Source organism: Dendrobates tinctorius, unplaced genomic scaffold, assembly GCF_039654945.1.
Source record: "Dendrobates tinctorius isolate UK_male_01 unplaced genomic scaffold, ASM3965494v1 ptg000009l, whole genome shotgun sequence".
NCBI classification, from domain to species: Eukaryota; Metazoa; Chordata; class Amphibia; order Anura; family Dendrobatidae; genus Dendrobates; species Dendrobates tinctorius.
In genome coordinates this window covers 22,793,330-22,812,228 of record NW_027361677.1, presented here as the reverse complement: position 1 = coordinate 22,812,228, position 18,899 = coordinate 22,793,330, and the positions used below count along the sequence as shown (strand labels likewise).

At 43.3% G+C, this 18,899-nt stretch overlaps 1 long non-coding RNA gene across 2 annotated transcripts in view; it reads right to left on the bottom strand.

Moving 5' to 3' along the window:
- Positions 1-18,899, bottom strand: part of LOC141097352 (uncharacterized) — an 827,194-nt gene that overhangs the window by 283,637 nt on the left and 524,658 nt on the right. For both annotated transcript variants that reach the window (XR_012233922.1, XR_012233923.1), the window contains exon 3: positions 5,428-5,578. This is a non-coding gene — a long non-coding RNA (uncharacterized lncRNA). The remainder of the gene's footprint in view (positions 1-5,427; positions 5,579-18,899) is intronic.

The following is an 18,899-nucleotide window of genomic DNA, read 5'->3' as shown; positions in this document are numbered from 1 at the left end:
GCATCCATTGGTCTGTCCTGGAGTGGCACCTGGCGTTCATCGGGAGCCAAGTCTAACTTCACCATCAGAGGCTCTAGTGAACAGTCAGGTGTTCTCTTAGTCACGCCCCTCCAGGCTCTCCACGGTCCGTGGCACAGTGGTTCCACAAACCACGTCCGTGCCAAGTATTAGGCCGGTTATTTATACTTGTAAGTTTTACCGCACTAGTTCTCATAGTCTCCTACCCTAGTGCTGATCGGTGAACCTAATAATATTACCTGGTGGTCAGGAGTAATTTGCAGTAATTCATTTTTTGCACATGCACTCTTTTTCCCATGCAATGCTATGGTGGTTTCCTTTGCATAATTCTCCAAAGTTTATGTAATGTTTTGATTATTATTCATAAAGATCAATTTGCATATATTAATGATGTCCGAACTAAAATATATCCGTAAAACTTGGATGCAAGATGGATGATTGTAAGCTTGCGAGCAGGACCCTCAATCCTCTTGGTATCTGTTGTGTTATGTGATTACTGTTATGCTTTAATGTCTTTTATTGTCTGTGCAAGTCCCCTCTAAAATGTAAGGTGCTGCAGAATACATTGGCGCTATAGAAATAAAATTATTATTATTATTTATTATGAGTCATAAGGAATCGTTCAGATGAACGAAATATATGTTCATGTGCTGTCCATGTTATAATCAGATAGCGCATGGCCAATGTTATTAGATATGGCTCTTAAGGTGACATTTTTTCTCCGTACGAACTGAGTTCTTTCCGTATTTCAGATGAGACTCGGTTTTGTCAAGTTTACGAAAATGTAAAAAATATTTGATCCCGTACAGATCATCTGTATAACATCTGATTTTTACTGATATAACACAGAAAACTGTTTTTGGGCTTGCAAATTTTATGCACTGCTGATGTATAAAATCACCCGCCATACAGCTGAAAGAAAATGGAGATAACGGTGACACACGGATGGCACGTGGATGTAATACGGTTGTCTATACAGATAAAAATTGGATGACTTTTCATTTGCTTGTCTGAACCTACCCTAAGTCAACAATTTTACAAATTCTGCTCAGGGCAAAATCTTATCTTGTTTTCAGGATAGGGGATAATGAGAACACAAAACATAGTTGTGCCCCCAGACAAGTCACTAGTGCAGCCACACTTAGAAAGTGGAGTACAATTTTGGGTTCCAGTTTATAAGAAGGATGGAGCTAAACTAGAGGGGGGCAGAAAAGAGCGACCAAGGGTATTAAGATATTAAAAAAAAAAAAATGGGCTGAACAAAATTGTTAGCAGCTTTCCAAAATTGTTGGTAAACAACTTTGTTTCAAGCATATGATGCTTTTTCAAACTCACCTGTGGCAAGTAACAGGTGTGGGCAATATGAATATCACACCTGAAACCAGATAAAAAGGGGAGAAGTTGACTCAATCTTTGCATTGTGTGTCTGTGTGTGACACAATATGCATGGAGAACAGAAAGAGAAGAGAACTGTCTGAGGAATTGAGAATTAACCCTGTTGAAAAATATCAACAATCTCCATAGATCTTGATGTTCCTTTGTCTACAGTTCGCAACATATTCAAGAATTTTAATACCAATGGCACTGTAGCTAATCTCCTTGGATGTGGACGATAGAGAAAAATTGATCAAATGTTGCAATGCAGGATAATCCAAATGGTGGATAAGCAGCCCCAATCAAATTCCAAAGAAATCCAAGCAGTCCTGTAGGCTCAGGATGCATCAGTGTCAGCGGGAACCATTCATAGACATTTGAATGAAATTAAACTCTATGGTAGGAGACACAGGAGGACCCTACTACTGTCACAGAGACATAAAAGCTAGACTGCAGTTTGTCAAAATGTAAATGAGTAATCCAAAATCCTTCTGGGAAAATGTCCTGTGGACAGATAAGACAAAGATGGAGCTTTTTGGTAAGGCACATCATTTTTCAGTTTATGGAAAACGGAATGAGACATGCAAAGAAATGAACACAGTACCTACAATCAAATATGGTAGAAGTTCAAATATGTTTTAGGTTTGTTTTGATGCCTCTGGCACTGGGTGACTTTACTGTTTGCAAAGCATCATGAAATCTGAAGATTACCAAAGGATTTTGGGTCGTAATGTAGTGCCCAGTGTCAGAAAGCTGGGTTTGTGTACTAGGTCATGGGTCTTCCAGCAGAACAATGACCCCAAATATACTTCAATAAGCACCCAGAAATGGATGGAAACAAAGCTCTGGAGAGTTCTACAGTGACCAGCAATGAGTCAGCATCTAAATCCCATTGAACACCTGTGGAGAGATCTTAAAATAGCTGTTTGGAGAAGGAGCCTTCAAATGTGAGAAACTTGGAGCAGTTTGCAAAAGAAGAGTGGTCCAAAATTCCACTTGAGAGGTGTAAGAAGCTTGTTGATGGTTATAGGAAGCAATTGATTTCAGTTATTTATTCCAGTGAGTGTGCAACCAAATATTAAGTTGAGGGTGCCAACAATTTTGTCTGGCTCATTTTTGGGGTTTTGTGTGAAATACTGTCCAATCTGCCTTTTTTCCCTCAAGTTTTTTTTGAGTTGTTCCAATACACAAAGGAAATAAACATGTGTATAACAAAACAAGTAATTGCAATAATTGTTTTCCGGAACAAATTCAAGTGTGCGAACACTTTTGGCTATGAGATATACATATATACAATTGATGTTAATGTTTTCTATATCTACTTACAGTATGGTATGATATTACTTTCTCATATAAAACCAACATCAATATCCAATACGTTGGCATACAGGAACCTGTCACTGTACACATCGGGCAATATGAGTCACACATTCACAATTTTTATCAATTCGGACCCCCCCGCTATTTATAGCAGACACTATAGGGCTAAAAAAAATGAGTCTTCTTTCTTTTTCTTACAGCTCATTCGGTTCAGCCTATTTCTACCTCCTGATTGCCTGGTTGTCCGCTGCTTAGAATTTCAAATGAAAGCTGTGCAATCCATTGAATTTAAATCAGCTGCAAACAGGACGGGAAAATAAACAGGTGATTTTCAATCTCTGTCTGAGTAGGGAAGGAATCTGTTGTCCCTTTTTTTCCTGCGAGATGCCGACTGATGAAATGTTTGACGCATAGATCAGACGGTACGTATCTACACTGCTGAATTGTGATGAGCGTGGCATACAGACAGAGGTAGTGATGCCTGAACACAGCTCAGCCATGGGCGCTGTAACCAGCTGTGATTGTGTCTTAATCAGCCGTGGTCCAAGGAAAAACTTCATATTAAACTGAATAGATGAACTTTACTGTACAATAAGCACATAAATACAATATATGGAAATACAGTGATGTATTAACATTTGTGAACCCTTTTGAATTTTCCATATTTTTGCATTAGATTTTACCTAAAATTACATCAGATATTCACACAAGTCCTAAAAGTAGAAAGAGAAAACCAAATCAAATAAATGAGTAAATAATATTATACTTTGGGTTTTTTCTTTTAATGTGAAAAATGATCCAATATTGTAAGTCTGTGAGTGGCAAAAGTATGTGAACTTTTAGGTTTAGCAGGTGATTTCAAGGGGAAATTAGAGTCTGGTCTTTTCAAACAATAGTATGACAATCAAGTGTGAGTGGGTAACAGAGATCTATCAAAGTCTGATCTTCAAACCACAAGTTTGTGGAAGCGTATTATGGCAGGAGATTTCTGATGACCTCAGAAGAAGAGCTGTCGATGCTCATCAGACTGGGAAAGGCTACAGTCAGACAGACTACACAAATGGTGGAAAATTCAACGCCATTATTACCCCTCTCCACATCCCCAGGAGTTGTCCACTAACAAAGATCAATCCAAGAGCAAATTATATAATTGTCTACATGGGTCATATAGGAACCCAAGGTCACCTCTAAGCAACTAAAGGCTTCTCTCACGTTAGCTAATGTTAATGTTAAAGCTATTGCTCTCCAAAAAGAACAACGATCAATTGGACAAGCCAGAAGTCTATTGGAAAAATATTTTGTCGACGAATGAGACTAAATTAGAGACTTTTGGTTTAAATGAAAAGTATTATGTTTGGAGAAAGACAAGCTACAAACCTTGAATTACAGCAAAAACCTCAAAACTTCTTTAACACACAATGGTGGCAATATCATGGTTTGGGCCTGTTTTCTGCATCTAGGCAAGGACGGCTGCCATCATTAATGGAACAATGAATTCTGAATTTTATCAGCAAATTCTAAAGTAAAAGTTCAGGACCTCTATCCATGAGGTGAATCTCAAGAGTATGTGGGTCATGAAGCAAGACAATGACCCAAAGCACACAAGTTGTTCTATTAAAAAAAAAGGTTAAAGAAGAATAGAATTAAAGTTTTGGAATTGCAATGCCAAAGTCTTGATCTTAATGATATAGAGATTTTGTGGAAGGACCTGAAGCGTGCAGCTCATGAGCAAAAACCACCTGTAGTTTTAATAAAATCACTAATTTCCCAGCAGGAGATTATTTCATGGGACTAGTAAACCTACTACCATGTAGTCCTTTGTATTCATGAGCTTTGTATAATCCCACCCCCACCACTGAATGGCAGCTTTCTGTGGACATCGTGCATAGGCAGAAAGCTGCTAATTAGTGGTGTGTGGGGGTTATACAGATCTCAGAATTCAGAGAACTTGTAGACCTGAAGCAGGTAAAACTACGATTTTATCAAAACTGTACTAAGCGGTCCAATAAGTGATATATTACTGGGATCAAGGTCTCTACCCTTACATCATCCTGCTCTCAGATGGGGGAGTAAAAACGCGGCAACAGATTCCAGTTAATAGTTGTCTGAGCAATGTTCTGCTACGCTGAATACACTTGGACAAATCATCAAGATCCACAGAAGGCAGCTCACTTTGCAAATGCTGACCAGTGATGTCACAGATGTTCATGATGGGGGACATGTCTGGAGACTCTGCAGGCTATGGTTGCATGTTTAGTCTGCAGGCTGCTCACAGTGGCACCAGCAATATGCGGTCTAGAGTTGTGGTGTTGAAAAATGGCTAATGGGACACGTAGGATCAAAGGTCATAGCCCTGGTTCAATGTAAGGGCGAGAAGACTGTAGTATTCCCTACATAAATATGTGTATAACTTCTAAATTTATTTTTTAGCTACATAGGGAGACTATGGTGTACGGATGCCACTGCATACCTACATTCAATCTACACATCAGGAGATCCTCTCAACGTGTACCTCCTACAGACCTGAAAAAAAAGCAGTGGCGAAAGACCCTTACCTGCAAATGTCAGTAAACCTTATAATGTGAGAAGTATAATTGCAATGTGTAAATGTATCTACTCCCCAAAGCAATAACATAAAAATACATATCCAGTTGAGGTCTCCTGCCTGGTCACTTCACAGTAAACCGCACAAGTAGAAAAGGTTTCTTACATTACCTTTAATGAAAGTCTGTCGATTCTTCGGGCCGTACACAAGATGCTGACGCAAGTTGAAGAAAGTCTCACTGAGAACATCTATTTGTTTTTTTTTCTCTTACAGACGTCAGTGGTCAGATGAATTGTCGGCAGAAGACACAAGGGACAATTCCTGGAAAAGACAAAAAATATGATGCTGTTGATCTTTTTGTTAATAACGTATATAAAAAAAACTCTTGAAATGTCATCTTAACATGTCCACCTGTTCTCCTTCATCATCAATGTTAGAATGCAAGCTTTTCTGTTCAGGGTGATCACAAGAAATAAAAAGTAGAGCAACTCTACTGTACATACTGGAAATGACAATAACTCGCATTTTCTGATCTGGAGTTACAGACTTTATTCTATTTACATGTACACTTACAATAGTGCAGGCTTCAAAGCTGAAATCTCCCTCACACTACTTCCTTGCACAGCTTTCCTGAGGCCCGTCACCATTCCCTCTCACTCTTCCCCTTGTGAGACAATGAGACATGGACTCCAATGCCTACTCCGAGCCATAGGCCCTGTACCAACCAGGGGTCTGCGCTAGTCTTCCGGAGCGCCCTCCTGCAGTTTGTCAGCTTAGTATTAGTAGGGCCCATCGCAGATTGTACGTGAACTGAACTTGAACCTTTCACTAACTCTGTCTGAGACTCCCTATCAGGAAGTGCGTCCCCTTTTTGTTTGTTATAACCCCTCCCAGTATGTGAGCTATTCCCAAAAAAACTATTTAATTGCATCCTACCCAGTGTGTACTAATTACAGTATATCAGCACAGCCTTCCACTGGTTCCCTTATTGGACAGTCCTCCTCAATCCCTGGGGAAGGTCTTGAGGTCAAACCTCCAGGAAACCGAAACACAAACAGGTCAAAAGGATACTATATTATATATATATATATATATAGTGGCAGGGCTAAGGGTCGTGTAATCGATGGGAGATATGTGTCTCATAAATGGCTTGTCTCCATAATGTAAGGCGTAAGAAATATTGCTGTATTATTATTGTTATGAAGGACCTGTGGTGAGGCCACAGTCATGTGACCAGTCAGCTGCTGGGTTCGTGAGTGTGGCTACACCCTTATAATGTGGCCTGCTCTTGAACCAGGCAGCTGTGTGTGAGGGGGGTATACACCTACTGTGTGTGCTGAGGCTCGCGGACTGAGCCTGAAGGAAAGGACATTCGATGTTACTTTGTCTCCTGAACTGAAGGCTGTTTATTTTGGTGACGCGCTGTTTGGTTTATGATGTAATAAACCGCATGAACTTTAAGGGGACCTGCCTCCTGACTGTCTCCCGTCACACCTAAGCAAGTATTCTACAATATATATATATATATATATATATATATATATACAGTACAGACCCAAAGTTTGGACACACCTTCTCATTCAAAGAGTTTTCTTTATTTTCATGACTATGAAAATTGTAGATTCACTCTGAAGGCATCAAAACCATGAATTAACAAAAAAAGTGTGAAACAACTGAAAATATGTCTTATATTCTCAGTTCTTCAAAGTAGCCACCTTTTGCTTTCATTACTGATTTGCACACTCTTGGTATTCTCTTGATGAGCTTCAAGAGGTAGTCACTGGAAATGGTCTTCCAACAGTCCTGAAGGAGTTCTCAGAGATGCTTAGTACTTGTTGGCCCTTTTGCCTTCACTCTGCGATCCAGCTCAACGCAACTTGTTGCCTGTCCTTAGTAGTGGTTTCCTAGCGGCTATTTTACCATGAAGGCCTGCTGCACAAATTCTCCTCTTAACAGTTGTTGTAGAGATGTGTCTGCTGCTAGAACTCTGTGTGGCATTGACCTGGTCTCTAATCTGAGCTGCTGTTAACCTGTGATTTCTGAGGCTGGTGGCTCGGATTAACTTATCCTCCGCAGCAGAGGTGACTCTTGGTCTTCCTTTCCTGGGGCGGTCCTCATGTGAGCCAGTTTCTTTGTAGCGCTTGATATTCTAACAGTCTATTCAGTAGGACTGTCACCTGTGTACCCACCAGACTTCTGCACAACACAACTGATGGTCCCAACCCCATTTTTAAGGCAAGAAATCCCACTTACTAAACCTGACAGGGCACACCTGTGAAGTGAAAACCATTTCCGGTGACTACGTCTTGAAGCTCATCAAGAGAATGCCAAGAGTGTGCAAAGCAGTAATCAAAGCAAAAGGTGGCTACTTTGAAGAACTTAGAATATAAGACATATTTTCAGTTGTTTCACACTTTTTTGTTAATTATATAATTCCACATGTGTTAATTCATAGTTTTGATGCCTTCAGAGTGAATCTACAAATTTCATAGTCATGAAAATAAAGAAAACTCTTTGATTGAGGTGTTTCCAAACTTTTGGTCTGTACTCTCTCTCTCTCTCTCTCTCTATATATATATATATATATACACATATACACACACACACACAAAAAGTGAAAAAGCAGAACAGAAAACAATCATCGGGTGCAAGCCTTCCAGGCATGTACCACACCTCAAAATAGTCCTTCAAAGATGAAAGCAGCACACCATGGTAACTTCAATTAAAGTGCAGTTTATTTGCCCATCTGGTGATGTTTCGGTCCCAAGGGTATGAAAGGGTATGAAAAAGGTCCATACCCTTGGGACCGAAACGTCGCCAGATGGGCAAATAAACTGCACTTTAATTGAAGTTACCATGGTGTGCTGCTTTCATCTTTGAAGGACTATATATATATATATATCATATATAAACAAAACATCTTTATTAAATTCAACCCACTTGCCACAACATGTTCTTGAGCTACTGCTCACCCTCTTACATATGTACACTGTGTCTGCACCAGCAGAATAGTGAGTGCAGCTCTGGAGTATAATACAGGATGCAACTCAGGATCAGTGCAGGATCAGTAATGTAATGTATGTACACAGTGATTGTACCAGCAGAATAGTGAGTGCAGCTCTGGGGTATAATACAGGATGTAACTCGGGATCAGTAATGTAATGTATGTACACAGTGACTGCACCAGCAGAATAGTGAGTGCAGCTCTGGAGTATAATACAGGATGTAACTCAGGATCAGTAATGTAATGTATGTACACAGTGAATGGACCAGCAGAATAGTGAGTGCAGCTCTGGAGTATAATACAGGATGTAACTCAGGATCAGTAATGTAATGTATGTACACAGTGACTGCACCAGCAGAATAGTGAGTGCAGCTCTGGAGTATAATACAGGATGTAACTCAGGATCAGTAATGTAATGTATGTACACAGTGACTGCACCAGCAGAATAGTGAGCACAGCTCTGGAGTACAATACAGGATGTAACTCACGATCAGTACAGGATCAGTAATGTAATGCATGTGCACAGTGACTGCACCAGCAGAATAGTGAGTGCAGCTCTGGAGTACAATACAGGATGTAACTCACGATCAGTACAGGATCAGTAATGTAATGTATGTGCACAGTGACTGCACCAGCAGAATAGTGAGTGCAGCTCTGGGGTACAATACAGGATGTAACTCACGATCAGTACAGGATCAGTAATGTAATGTATGTGCACAGTGACTGCACCAGCAGAATAGTGAGTGCAGCTCTGGGGTATATGTTATGAATGGGTCACCGAGGAGAAAAAAGCAAAACAAGCTAAGTCACAGAAAACCAGAGAGGTTGGTAACTATGCAGATTGCAGATCCCTGATCTTACCACACAACTATCAGTAGCCGTGGAGCGTGCCTATGATGTTCCTAGACGCCTCGTCACGGCCGGAGGACTAAATAAGCCTAAAGCAAGAAAAGGGAAAACTAACTGCCCCAAAGCAGACCCCAAAGGAATAGATAGCCCCCACACATGTATTGACGGTGAAACAAGATGAAGGCACAATCACAGGCAGGAAAAAAGGCTGAGCAAATGATGGGGCCCAAACTAACTAGACAGGAAAGGAAAGACACTGTCTGCAACCTGCAAAAAACCCTACAAAAATCATGTCCAACACTTCTGATAGCAAAATTAACCCTGAAGTCACTAGACTTCTCCCACTATATCAGCACTCTGAAATATTCTGAGACAGAGCAAAAAGAGACCGAACTAGTGAGGGACAAAAAGCCAAAAACCTGTGCTTTGTATCGCCCCCACCTCATTGTAGATTGTAAGCTCCCACGAGCAGGGTTGTCTTATTTCGCTTTAATTATTGTATTGTTAACGTCATTACTTATGACTGTTGTGTTTGAAACTGTTCAACTGTAAAGCGCTGCGGAATATGTTGGCGCTATATAAATAAAGATTATTATTATTATTATTATTAATAGTGAGTGCAGCTCTGGAGTATAATACAGGATGTAACTCAGGATCAGTAATGTAATGTATGTACACAGTGACTGCACCAGCAGAATAGTGAGTACAGCTCTGGGGTATAATACAGGATGTAACTCAGGATCAGTGATGTAATGTATGTAAACAGTGACTGCACCAGCAGAAAATCTCGAAGAGAGGTTAGCTACGTTGAAGATCATTAAGGAAGGTGAAGAGTTCTTAGACAGAGCAGAATTATCTCTTCATGTTACAGAAAGAGAAGAAATTCGAAGTGCACCTGAAGAAACAGAGGAATGGAGACATGTGACCCAGTGAAGCAGGAGGATCAGGAGGCAGTCAGCACCCATACTTCTCAGAAACCAGTAACAGGCTCTCACGCAGGAAAATGATGAAGAAATACATCAGGATAAGACTTTGCCCACAAACAGCAACCTTGTACGCCTTCAGAGTCCTCCTGGATGGAGAAAGAAAAATGTTGTGAAGAAGAAACGGAGAGTGGTGGTCATGGGGGATTCCCTGTTGAGAGGAACAGAGGCCGCTATCTGCAGACCGGATATAACTTCAAGAGAAATGTGCTGTCTTCCAGGTGCAAAAATTAAAGATGTGTCTGACAGGATATCAGGACTCTTCAGACCTACAGATGACTACCCATTCCTGCTACTACATATGGGGACAAATGACACCGCAAGAAACGACCTGGAAACCATCCGCAGAGACTTTGAAGACTTAGGCAAGAAAGTGAAAGAACTGGGCGCGCAGGTGGCCTTCTCTTCCGTCCTCCCAGTGGATGGCCATGGAACAAGGAGGTGGAATAAGATTCTGCAGGTGAACAACTGGCTACGTCGATGGTGCCGTCAGCAACGATTTGGATTTATGGATCACGGAGTGAATTACCTTTACAATGGACTACTTGCTAGAGATGGGGTGCACCTTACGAAGACTGGAAAACATGTATTTGGAAGTCGCCTTGCTACACTTGTAAGAAGAGCTTTAAACTAGAACAACATGGGAAGGGAAGCAAAAGACCAGAAAAAGCCATACACCTGACAAATGCTATTGAGAACTCTGCTATTAGAAGTGGAAAGGAAGAACAAAGACAAAAGAATCTAATTAATAAAAATATTGGAGAAAGAGAAACCAATCACAAACTAAAATGTTTCTATACTAATGCACAAAGCATGGGCAACAAACAAGGAGAACTGGAACTACTAACACAGGAAAAGAAATATGATGTCATTGGAATCACTGAAACTTGGTGGGATGATACACATGATTGGAATACAAGACTAGAAGGATACAACTTATTTGCAAGAAACAGACTTGATAAACGAGGAGGAGGTGTCGCATTGTATGTTAGAAACGCGTATATCTGCACAGAGATTGAAGCTTCAGAGACTGGGAGTTCTGTGGAAACTGTTTGGGTAAGAATACAAGGACAGAACAATGGAAAGGACACCATTGTAGGCATTTACTACAGGCCGCCTGTGCAAGCTGAAGATATGGATGAACTCTTTATGCATCAAATGGCCAAGTTCTCCAAAAAATATGACATAGTTGTCATGGGAGATTTCAACTATCCAGACATTTGTTGGGAATCTCTCTCAGGCAAAACTAACAGGTCAAGGAAATTCTTATCCTCTCTTGCTGACAACTTTATCTTCCAAAAGGTAGGGGAGAAAACAAGGGGAACTGCTACCTTGGATCTAATCCTTATAAACAGGGAGGAAATGGTTGAGGAGGTAGCGACCATGCTATTTTAGAATTTTGGATAACTAGAGGAGGAAGACCTGTGAAGACTCAGACTTCAGGGTTAGATTTCAGAAAGGCAGATTTTAAGGGATTCAGAAAGAGAATTGGAGGGATCCAATGGCTGGATATCCTTAAAGACAAAAATGTCCAGGAAGGATGGGAAATCTTGAAAAATGAAATTCTCAAAGCACAGTTGTTAACAATTCCGAAAAGAGGGAAGAATAGGAAGCATTTAAGGAAGCCAGGATGGATGAACACAGAACTTAAGCACATGCTAAAAAGGAAGAAAAAAATGTTTATAAAATGGAAAGAGGGAGGCATATCTAAAGAAGAATATAATGCTGTCTGCAGAACCTGCAGGGCACAAATCAGATTATCTAAAGCTGACAATGAATTGAGGCTTGCAAGAGATGTCAAAAGCAATAATAAAGGATTTTGGGGATATGTCAAAAGTAAAAGAAAAGTCAAAGATGCTATAGGATTTTTACAGGATGAAAATGATGAAATGGTAAGACAGGATGTTGAGAAGGCCGAACTTTTAAATTCCTATTTTGCATCTGTTTTCTCTCAGAAAGGAAAAGTAACATCAACTGTTCTTCACTGTCCTATTAAGGGAATAGAAGAATCCAGGATATCTATAAACAGAAAGATAGTGAGGAAATACTTAGCTAACCTAAATGAATTCAAGTCTCCAGGTCCAGATGAATTACACCCCAGAGTACTGAAGGAGATAGCAGAAGAAATATTTGAACCCCTCTCCATAATCTTTGAAAATTCTTGGAGAACAGGAGAAGTCCCAGTAGACTGGAGAAAAGCAAATGTTGTTCCTATCTTCAAAAAGGGGAAGAAGGTGGACCCAGGCAACTATAGGCCGGTGAGTCTGACTTCTATACCAGGAAAGATCTTTGAACAAATTATTAAACAACATGTATGTCAGTACCTGGATAAGAATGAAGTGATTAAACAGAGTCAGCATGGGTTTGTAACTAATAAGTCATGTCAGACTAACTTAATTTCCTTCTATGACGGAATCACTGATTGGGTGGATCAAGGAAATGCTGTAGATATAGTATATCTTGACTTCAGCAAAGCATTTGACACAGTATTGTCACGCGGGGCTTAGGTCAACTAAGGCTGAAACCCAGGGTTTTTGCTGATGGTGCAAATGCCTGAGCCTCCAACCTTTCCTTATCTCCTGCTCAGCCCTAAGCTTAACCCTCCACCCAGTGAGGAGAAAACCACCAAAGCCCCACACAATAATGACAGACAGGGAGAACTTAAACTGCACCGCGCAGCATACACACAGGACTATACAGTAATGTGAACAGGGCACAACAAAACACAAATATGGGAAGGTGAAAAGGTAACAATGGATCATACGCCACCAGATACGAACCTCTCTCTCTCTCCAACACCTCCACTCCAGACCGGAACCACTTGGTATGAAACACAAGCTATAATCGGCGATGCCCATAGGCCAGCACGACTATTTAAAGACCGTGGGCGTGACAAAACATCCAACCTGATCTCCAGCTAGATTAACCCCAGATAGCCTGAGAAAATCAAGCCGGCGCCACTGAGGCTATAGTGGACGGAGGTGGAACTACCTCTGCCTGCCGAACGCTGTGGTGTGAATAGCGTCCGACATGACAAGTGGACGGAGGTGAAACTACCTCTTCCTGCCGGACGCTGTGGTGTGAATAGCGTCCGACATGACAGTACCCCATCTTCTACGAGGGACCCCAGGTCCCTCAAGACTCATAGGACCCGGCTTGTCCGAATGACGACGGTGAAAAGAACTGACCAGCCGATACGCTTGTATGTCCGAGGCTGGTACCCAAGACCTCTCCTCCGGACCATACCCCCGCCAGTGTACCAAATACTGAAGAGTACGGCGCACTACTCGAGAGTCCATTACCTTGGAGACCTCAAACTCTAAATCGCCATCCACCATGACCGGAGGTGGCATCGGCGTCGTGTCCACAGAGCCTACCACCTTTTTCAATTAAGCCCTGTGAAACACGTTGTGTAACTTGTATACCGCAGGAAATTCCAACCGATAAGCAACTGGGTTAATGATGGCAGCAATCTTAAAAGGCCCAATAAACCTTGGACCCAATTTTAAAGATGGAATTTTGAGTTTTATGTTTTTAGTCGCTAACCACACCCATTCACCCACACACAGGTCCGGACCTGGCACGCGTCTACTGTCAGCCACGCGTTTGTACCTCGCACTCATGCTCAACAATCGCTGTTTCACCCTCCTCCAGACCAATGATAATTGAGCTCCTAGCTGGTCCTCCTCCGGGACGCCCCCCGAGTCACCCTGACGTAAGGTACAAAATTGAGGATGTTGACCGTAAACACAAAAGAACGGAGACTCTCCCGATGACTCTTGGCGGTGATTATTTAACGCGAACTCGGCCAGAGGAAGGAAAGTAGACCACTCCTCTTGGTTGTCGGACACAAAGCATCGTAAATACTACTCCAGATTTTGGTTCATGTGCTCAGTTTGACCATTTGACTGTGGATGAAACGCCGATGAATGTGACAACTTGATCCCCAAACGTGAGCAAAAAGCTTTCCAAAACCTCGCCACAAATTGAGTTCCCCTATCACATACTATGTCCGACGGAACTCCGTGGAGTCTGACCACCTCCTGAACAAACACCTGAGCCAACGTCTTTGCATTGGGCAAGGAAGGCAACGACACAAAATGCGCCATCTTTGAAAATCGGTCAACCACCACCAGGATGACCGTGTTCCCCGCCGAGGCTGGCAAGTCAGTGATAAAATCCATGGAGATTTCTGTCCATGGCCTATTAGGTACCCCCAGAGGCTGTAGCGTGCCAGCAAGACGGGCTCGGGGCGACTTGGCCCTAGCGCACGTGATGCAAGCTGCCACGTACGAGACCACGTCCTGCCGGATTTTGGGCCACCAGAAACGACGCGATACCAGCTCTAAGGTGCCCTTAACCCCTGGATGACCAGCCAGTACTGAGTCGTGGTGTTCCCTCAACACCTTAAGACGAAGATGAAGGGGTACAAATGATTTGTTGGCAGGAAGTCCTGGCGGTACCTCCTCTTGGGCCTCGGCAATCTCCGCTTCTACCTCAGTCGTGAGAGCCGAGACCACTACACCTTCCTGGAGGATGGGTACCGGCTCTTCCCGAGGTTCTCCCCCCGGAAAACACCTAGACAAGGCATCCGCCTTGGTGTTTTTAGCCCCGGGACGGTAAGTCACCAGAAAATTGAAACGTGTAAAAAACAATGCCCAGCGACCCTGCCTAGGAGACAGACGCTTGGCCGACTCCAGATAGAGCAGGTTCTTATGGTCGGTGATGACTGTGACCTGGTGAGCCGCCCCCTCCAAGAAGTGTCGCCATTCCTCAAAAGCCAATTTGATGGCCAACAACTCCCTGTTGCCGATATCATAATTCCGTTCGGCCGGCGACAGCTTCTTGGAGAAGTAGGCGCATGGATGCATATCGCTCAAGGACGAGCCTTGTGACAGTACTGCCCCCACTCCCACCTCAGACGCATCAACCTCCACCACAAAAGGTTTAGACACGTCCGGTTGCACCAGAATGGGGGCTGAAGCAAAACTGTTCTTCAGACGCTCAAATGCACGTATCGTCACCTCAGACCAGCTAGCCAGATCGGTACCTTTTTTTGTCATGTCCGTGAGCGTTTTGGCTATAGTAGAAAAGTGTTTTATAAATTTCCTATAATAATTAGCAAACCCAAAGAACCGCTGGAGCGCTTTCAGATTATCAGGCCTTTCCCATTGCAGCACCGCTTGCACCTTCGCGGTGTCCATTTTAAACCCTGCAGCGGACACAATATATCCCAAAAAAGGCAACTCCTGAACAAAAAATAAGCATTTTTCCAGCTAGCATAGAGCTTATTCTCCCGGAGCAACTGTAACACCTGCCTGACATGCTCTAAATGAGTGTCCCGGTCACTCGAATAAATGAGGATATCATCCAGGTATATAATCACAAATTTCCCCAGGACATGAGCAAATACATCATTAATAAAATGTTGGAAAACAGCAGGCGCGGTTGTCAACCCAAATGGCATAACCAGGCTCTCAAAATGACCCTCAGGAGTGTTAAACGCCATTTTCCACTCATCCCCTGACGGACCCTTATGAGGTTATACGCCCCCCTGAGGTCAAGCTCGGAAAACCACTTCGCCCCTGCCACCTGGTTGAACAAATCAGGCTCGATGTGGAGGCAGTTTTGAGCAACCCCTCTCAGAGAATACATCCGCGAAATCCTGCAAAGCCTCCGGAAGGCTGGGCGTCATGGCGGACACACATGTGGCCAAGCAATTGTCCTGGCAGAAACCACTCCATTGGACTATGTCCTGAGTTTTCCAATCAATCACCGGGTTGTGCCTGGACAACCATGGAAAACCCAGGACCATTTGTGCTGGGAGATTACGGAGGACCCTACATGTAACCCACTCAGAATGTAGGACCCCAATGTGGAGTTTCACCTCAGCCACAAACTCTGTAATCTCCCCCTGTGGGAGGGGAGCGGCATTAATGGTAACCACGCGAATAGGATGAGGGAGTTTTTCGATCTTAAAACCTGCCATGCGTGCAAACTCCTCATCCATGAGATTGGTGGCGGAACCGCTATCCACAAACACTGATATTGGTAGCTCTCTGCCCGCGATAATAACCTTGGCAGGGAGCATACATTGAGATACCATCATGGAGGATATGCATACGCTCAGTTGGGCCTCCTCCATACCCTCTGAGCTTAACAGTTTTCCGCCGGTGTGACCTTCTTCGGTAGCACAGGACAAACGTTAACATAATGATTTCTTTTACCACAGTAAAAACATGCTCTGGGCTTCCTGAACCCAGGAACGCGACGCTTAACTTGTGACACCCCCGCAATTTGCATAGGTTAAGTGGGCTCACCTGCAGCAACCACACTTGCACCTCTGCTTTCCCCCAGGGGTAGCGTCTCCTGTGCCCCCTGACGCAAACGGCGATCAATACGTATAACCAAACTCATGGCAGACTCCAACGATGCAGGAGTCTCATACATCAGGAGGGCCTGTTTAACGTTCCCTGATACCCCATGAATAAACTGGCTCCGCAGAGCTGGGTCGTTCCACTGAGTGTCTACTGCCCAACGCCGAAATTCCGAACAATAGTCCTCCGCCAAGCGCTCCCCCTGGCGGAGGGCGCGGATTTTAGATTCCGCTAGAGCCAATCTGTCAGGATCATCATAAATGAGCCCGAGTGCAGAAAAAACATTATCGACAGAATGAAATGTAGCAGAGTCAGCTGGTAAGGAAAATGCCCATGCTTGGGGGTCACCACTCAGTGATGATAACACCAGACCCACCCGCTGAGCCTCATTACCTGAGGAGATAGGGCGCATGCGGAAGTATAACTTGCATATAACTCCCGAAATATGACAAATTTGCTGCGTTCCCATGAGAATCGTTCTGGCAGCGGGATCTTCGGCTCTGCACCGATACCTGCAGATGCCGTTTGCACCTTCGCTACTACCAGGCCCTGCTGCTGAACTGCCCCTTTCAACTCGGAGACCTGTAAGGACAGCGCCGCCAACTGGCGGGTTATGGAATCCATGGGATCCATGGACTCCTGAAAAATGTAGGCAGATTATAATGTCACGCGGGGCTTAGGTCAACTAAGGCTGAAATACCCGGGCCCCTGTGGTGTCCCTTTAACTAGGTGAAACCCTGTCTGACCCTCAACCCAGGGTTTTTGCTGATGGTGCAAATGCCTGAGCCTCCAACCTTTCCTTATCTCCTGCTCAGCCCTAAGCTTAACCCTCCACCCTCCACCCAGTGAGGAGACAAACCACCAAAGCCCCACACAATAATGACAGACAGGGAGAACTTAAACTGCACCGCGCCGCATACACACAGGACTATACAGTAATGTGAACAGGGCACAACAAAACACAAATATGGGAAGGTGAAAAGGTAACAACGGATCATACGCCACCAGATACGAATCTCTCTCTCTCTCCAACACCTCCACTCCAGACCGGAACCACTTGGTATGAAACACAAGCTATAATCGGCGACGCCCATAGGCCAGCACGACTATTTAAAGACCGTGGGCGTGACCAAACATCCAACCTGATCTCCAGCTAGATTAACCCCCGATAGCCTGAGAAAATCAAGCCGGCGCCACTGAGGCTATAGTGGACGGAGGTGGAACTACCTCTGCCTGCCGGACGCTGTGGTGTGAATAGCGTCCGACATGACAAGTGGACGGAGGTGAAACTACCTCTGCCTGCCGGACGCTGTGGTGTGAATAGCATCCGACATGACAAGTATCTCATACAATTCTTATTGAAAAAAATGACTAAGTATGGAATGGACAAGGCAACTGTTAGGTGGATTCATAACTGGCTTAGTGATCAGACCCAAAGAGTGGTCGTAAATGGCTGCACATCCAGTTGGAAGAATGTCTCAAGTGGGGTACCACAGGGCTCTGTCCTGGGCCCTGTATTGTTCAACATCTTTATCAATGATTTAGATGAAGGAATTGAGGGTAAACTGATTAAATTTGCTGATGACACAAAGCTAGGAGGGATAGCTAATACTAGAGAAGAGAGAGAGAGGATTCAAAAAGATATAAATAAACTGGAGAAGTGGGCAGCAACTAACAGAATGGTTTTTAACAGGGAAAAATGCAAAGTACTACATCTGGGCAATAAAAATGAAAAAAGCATATACAGAATGGGAGGAATAGGCCTAAGCAACAGCACATGTGAAAAAGACTTGGTTATACTAATAGATCACAGACTGAATATGAGTCAACAATGTGATGCAGCAGCAAAAAAGGCAAATGCAATTATAGGATGTATTAACAGAAGCATGCAGTCTAGATCATGTGAAGTCATTATTTTCCTCTACTCCTCTTTGGTCAGACCTCATCTGGAATATTGTGTCCAGTTTTGGGCACCACATTTTAAAAAAGACATCAACAAACTGGAACAAGTTCAGAAAAGAGCGACCAGAATGGTGACCGGTCTGCAAACCCTGTCTTATGAGGAAAGGTTGCAGGATTTGGGATTGTTTAGTTTGCAAAAGAGAAGGCTGAGATGAGACTTAATAGCAGTCTACAAATATCTAAAGGGATGTCACATTGTAGAAGGATCAACTTTATTCTCATTTGCACAAGGAAAGACTAGAAGCAATGGGATGAAACTGAATGGGAGGAGACACAGATTAGATATTAGAAAAAACTTTTTGACAGTTAGAGTGATCAATGAGTGGAACAAGCTGCCACGAGAAGTGGTGAGTTCTCCTTCAATGGAAGTCTTCAAACAGAGACTGGACAGACATCTTTCTGGGATGATTTAGCGAATCCTGCTTTGAGCAGGGGGTTGGACCAGATGGCCCAGGAGGTCCCTTCCA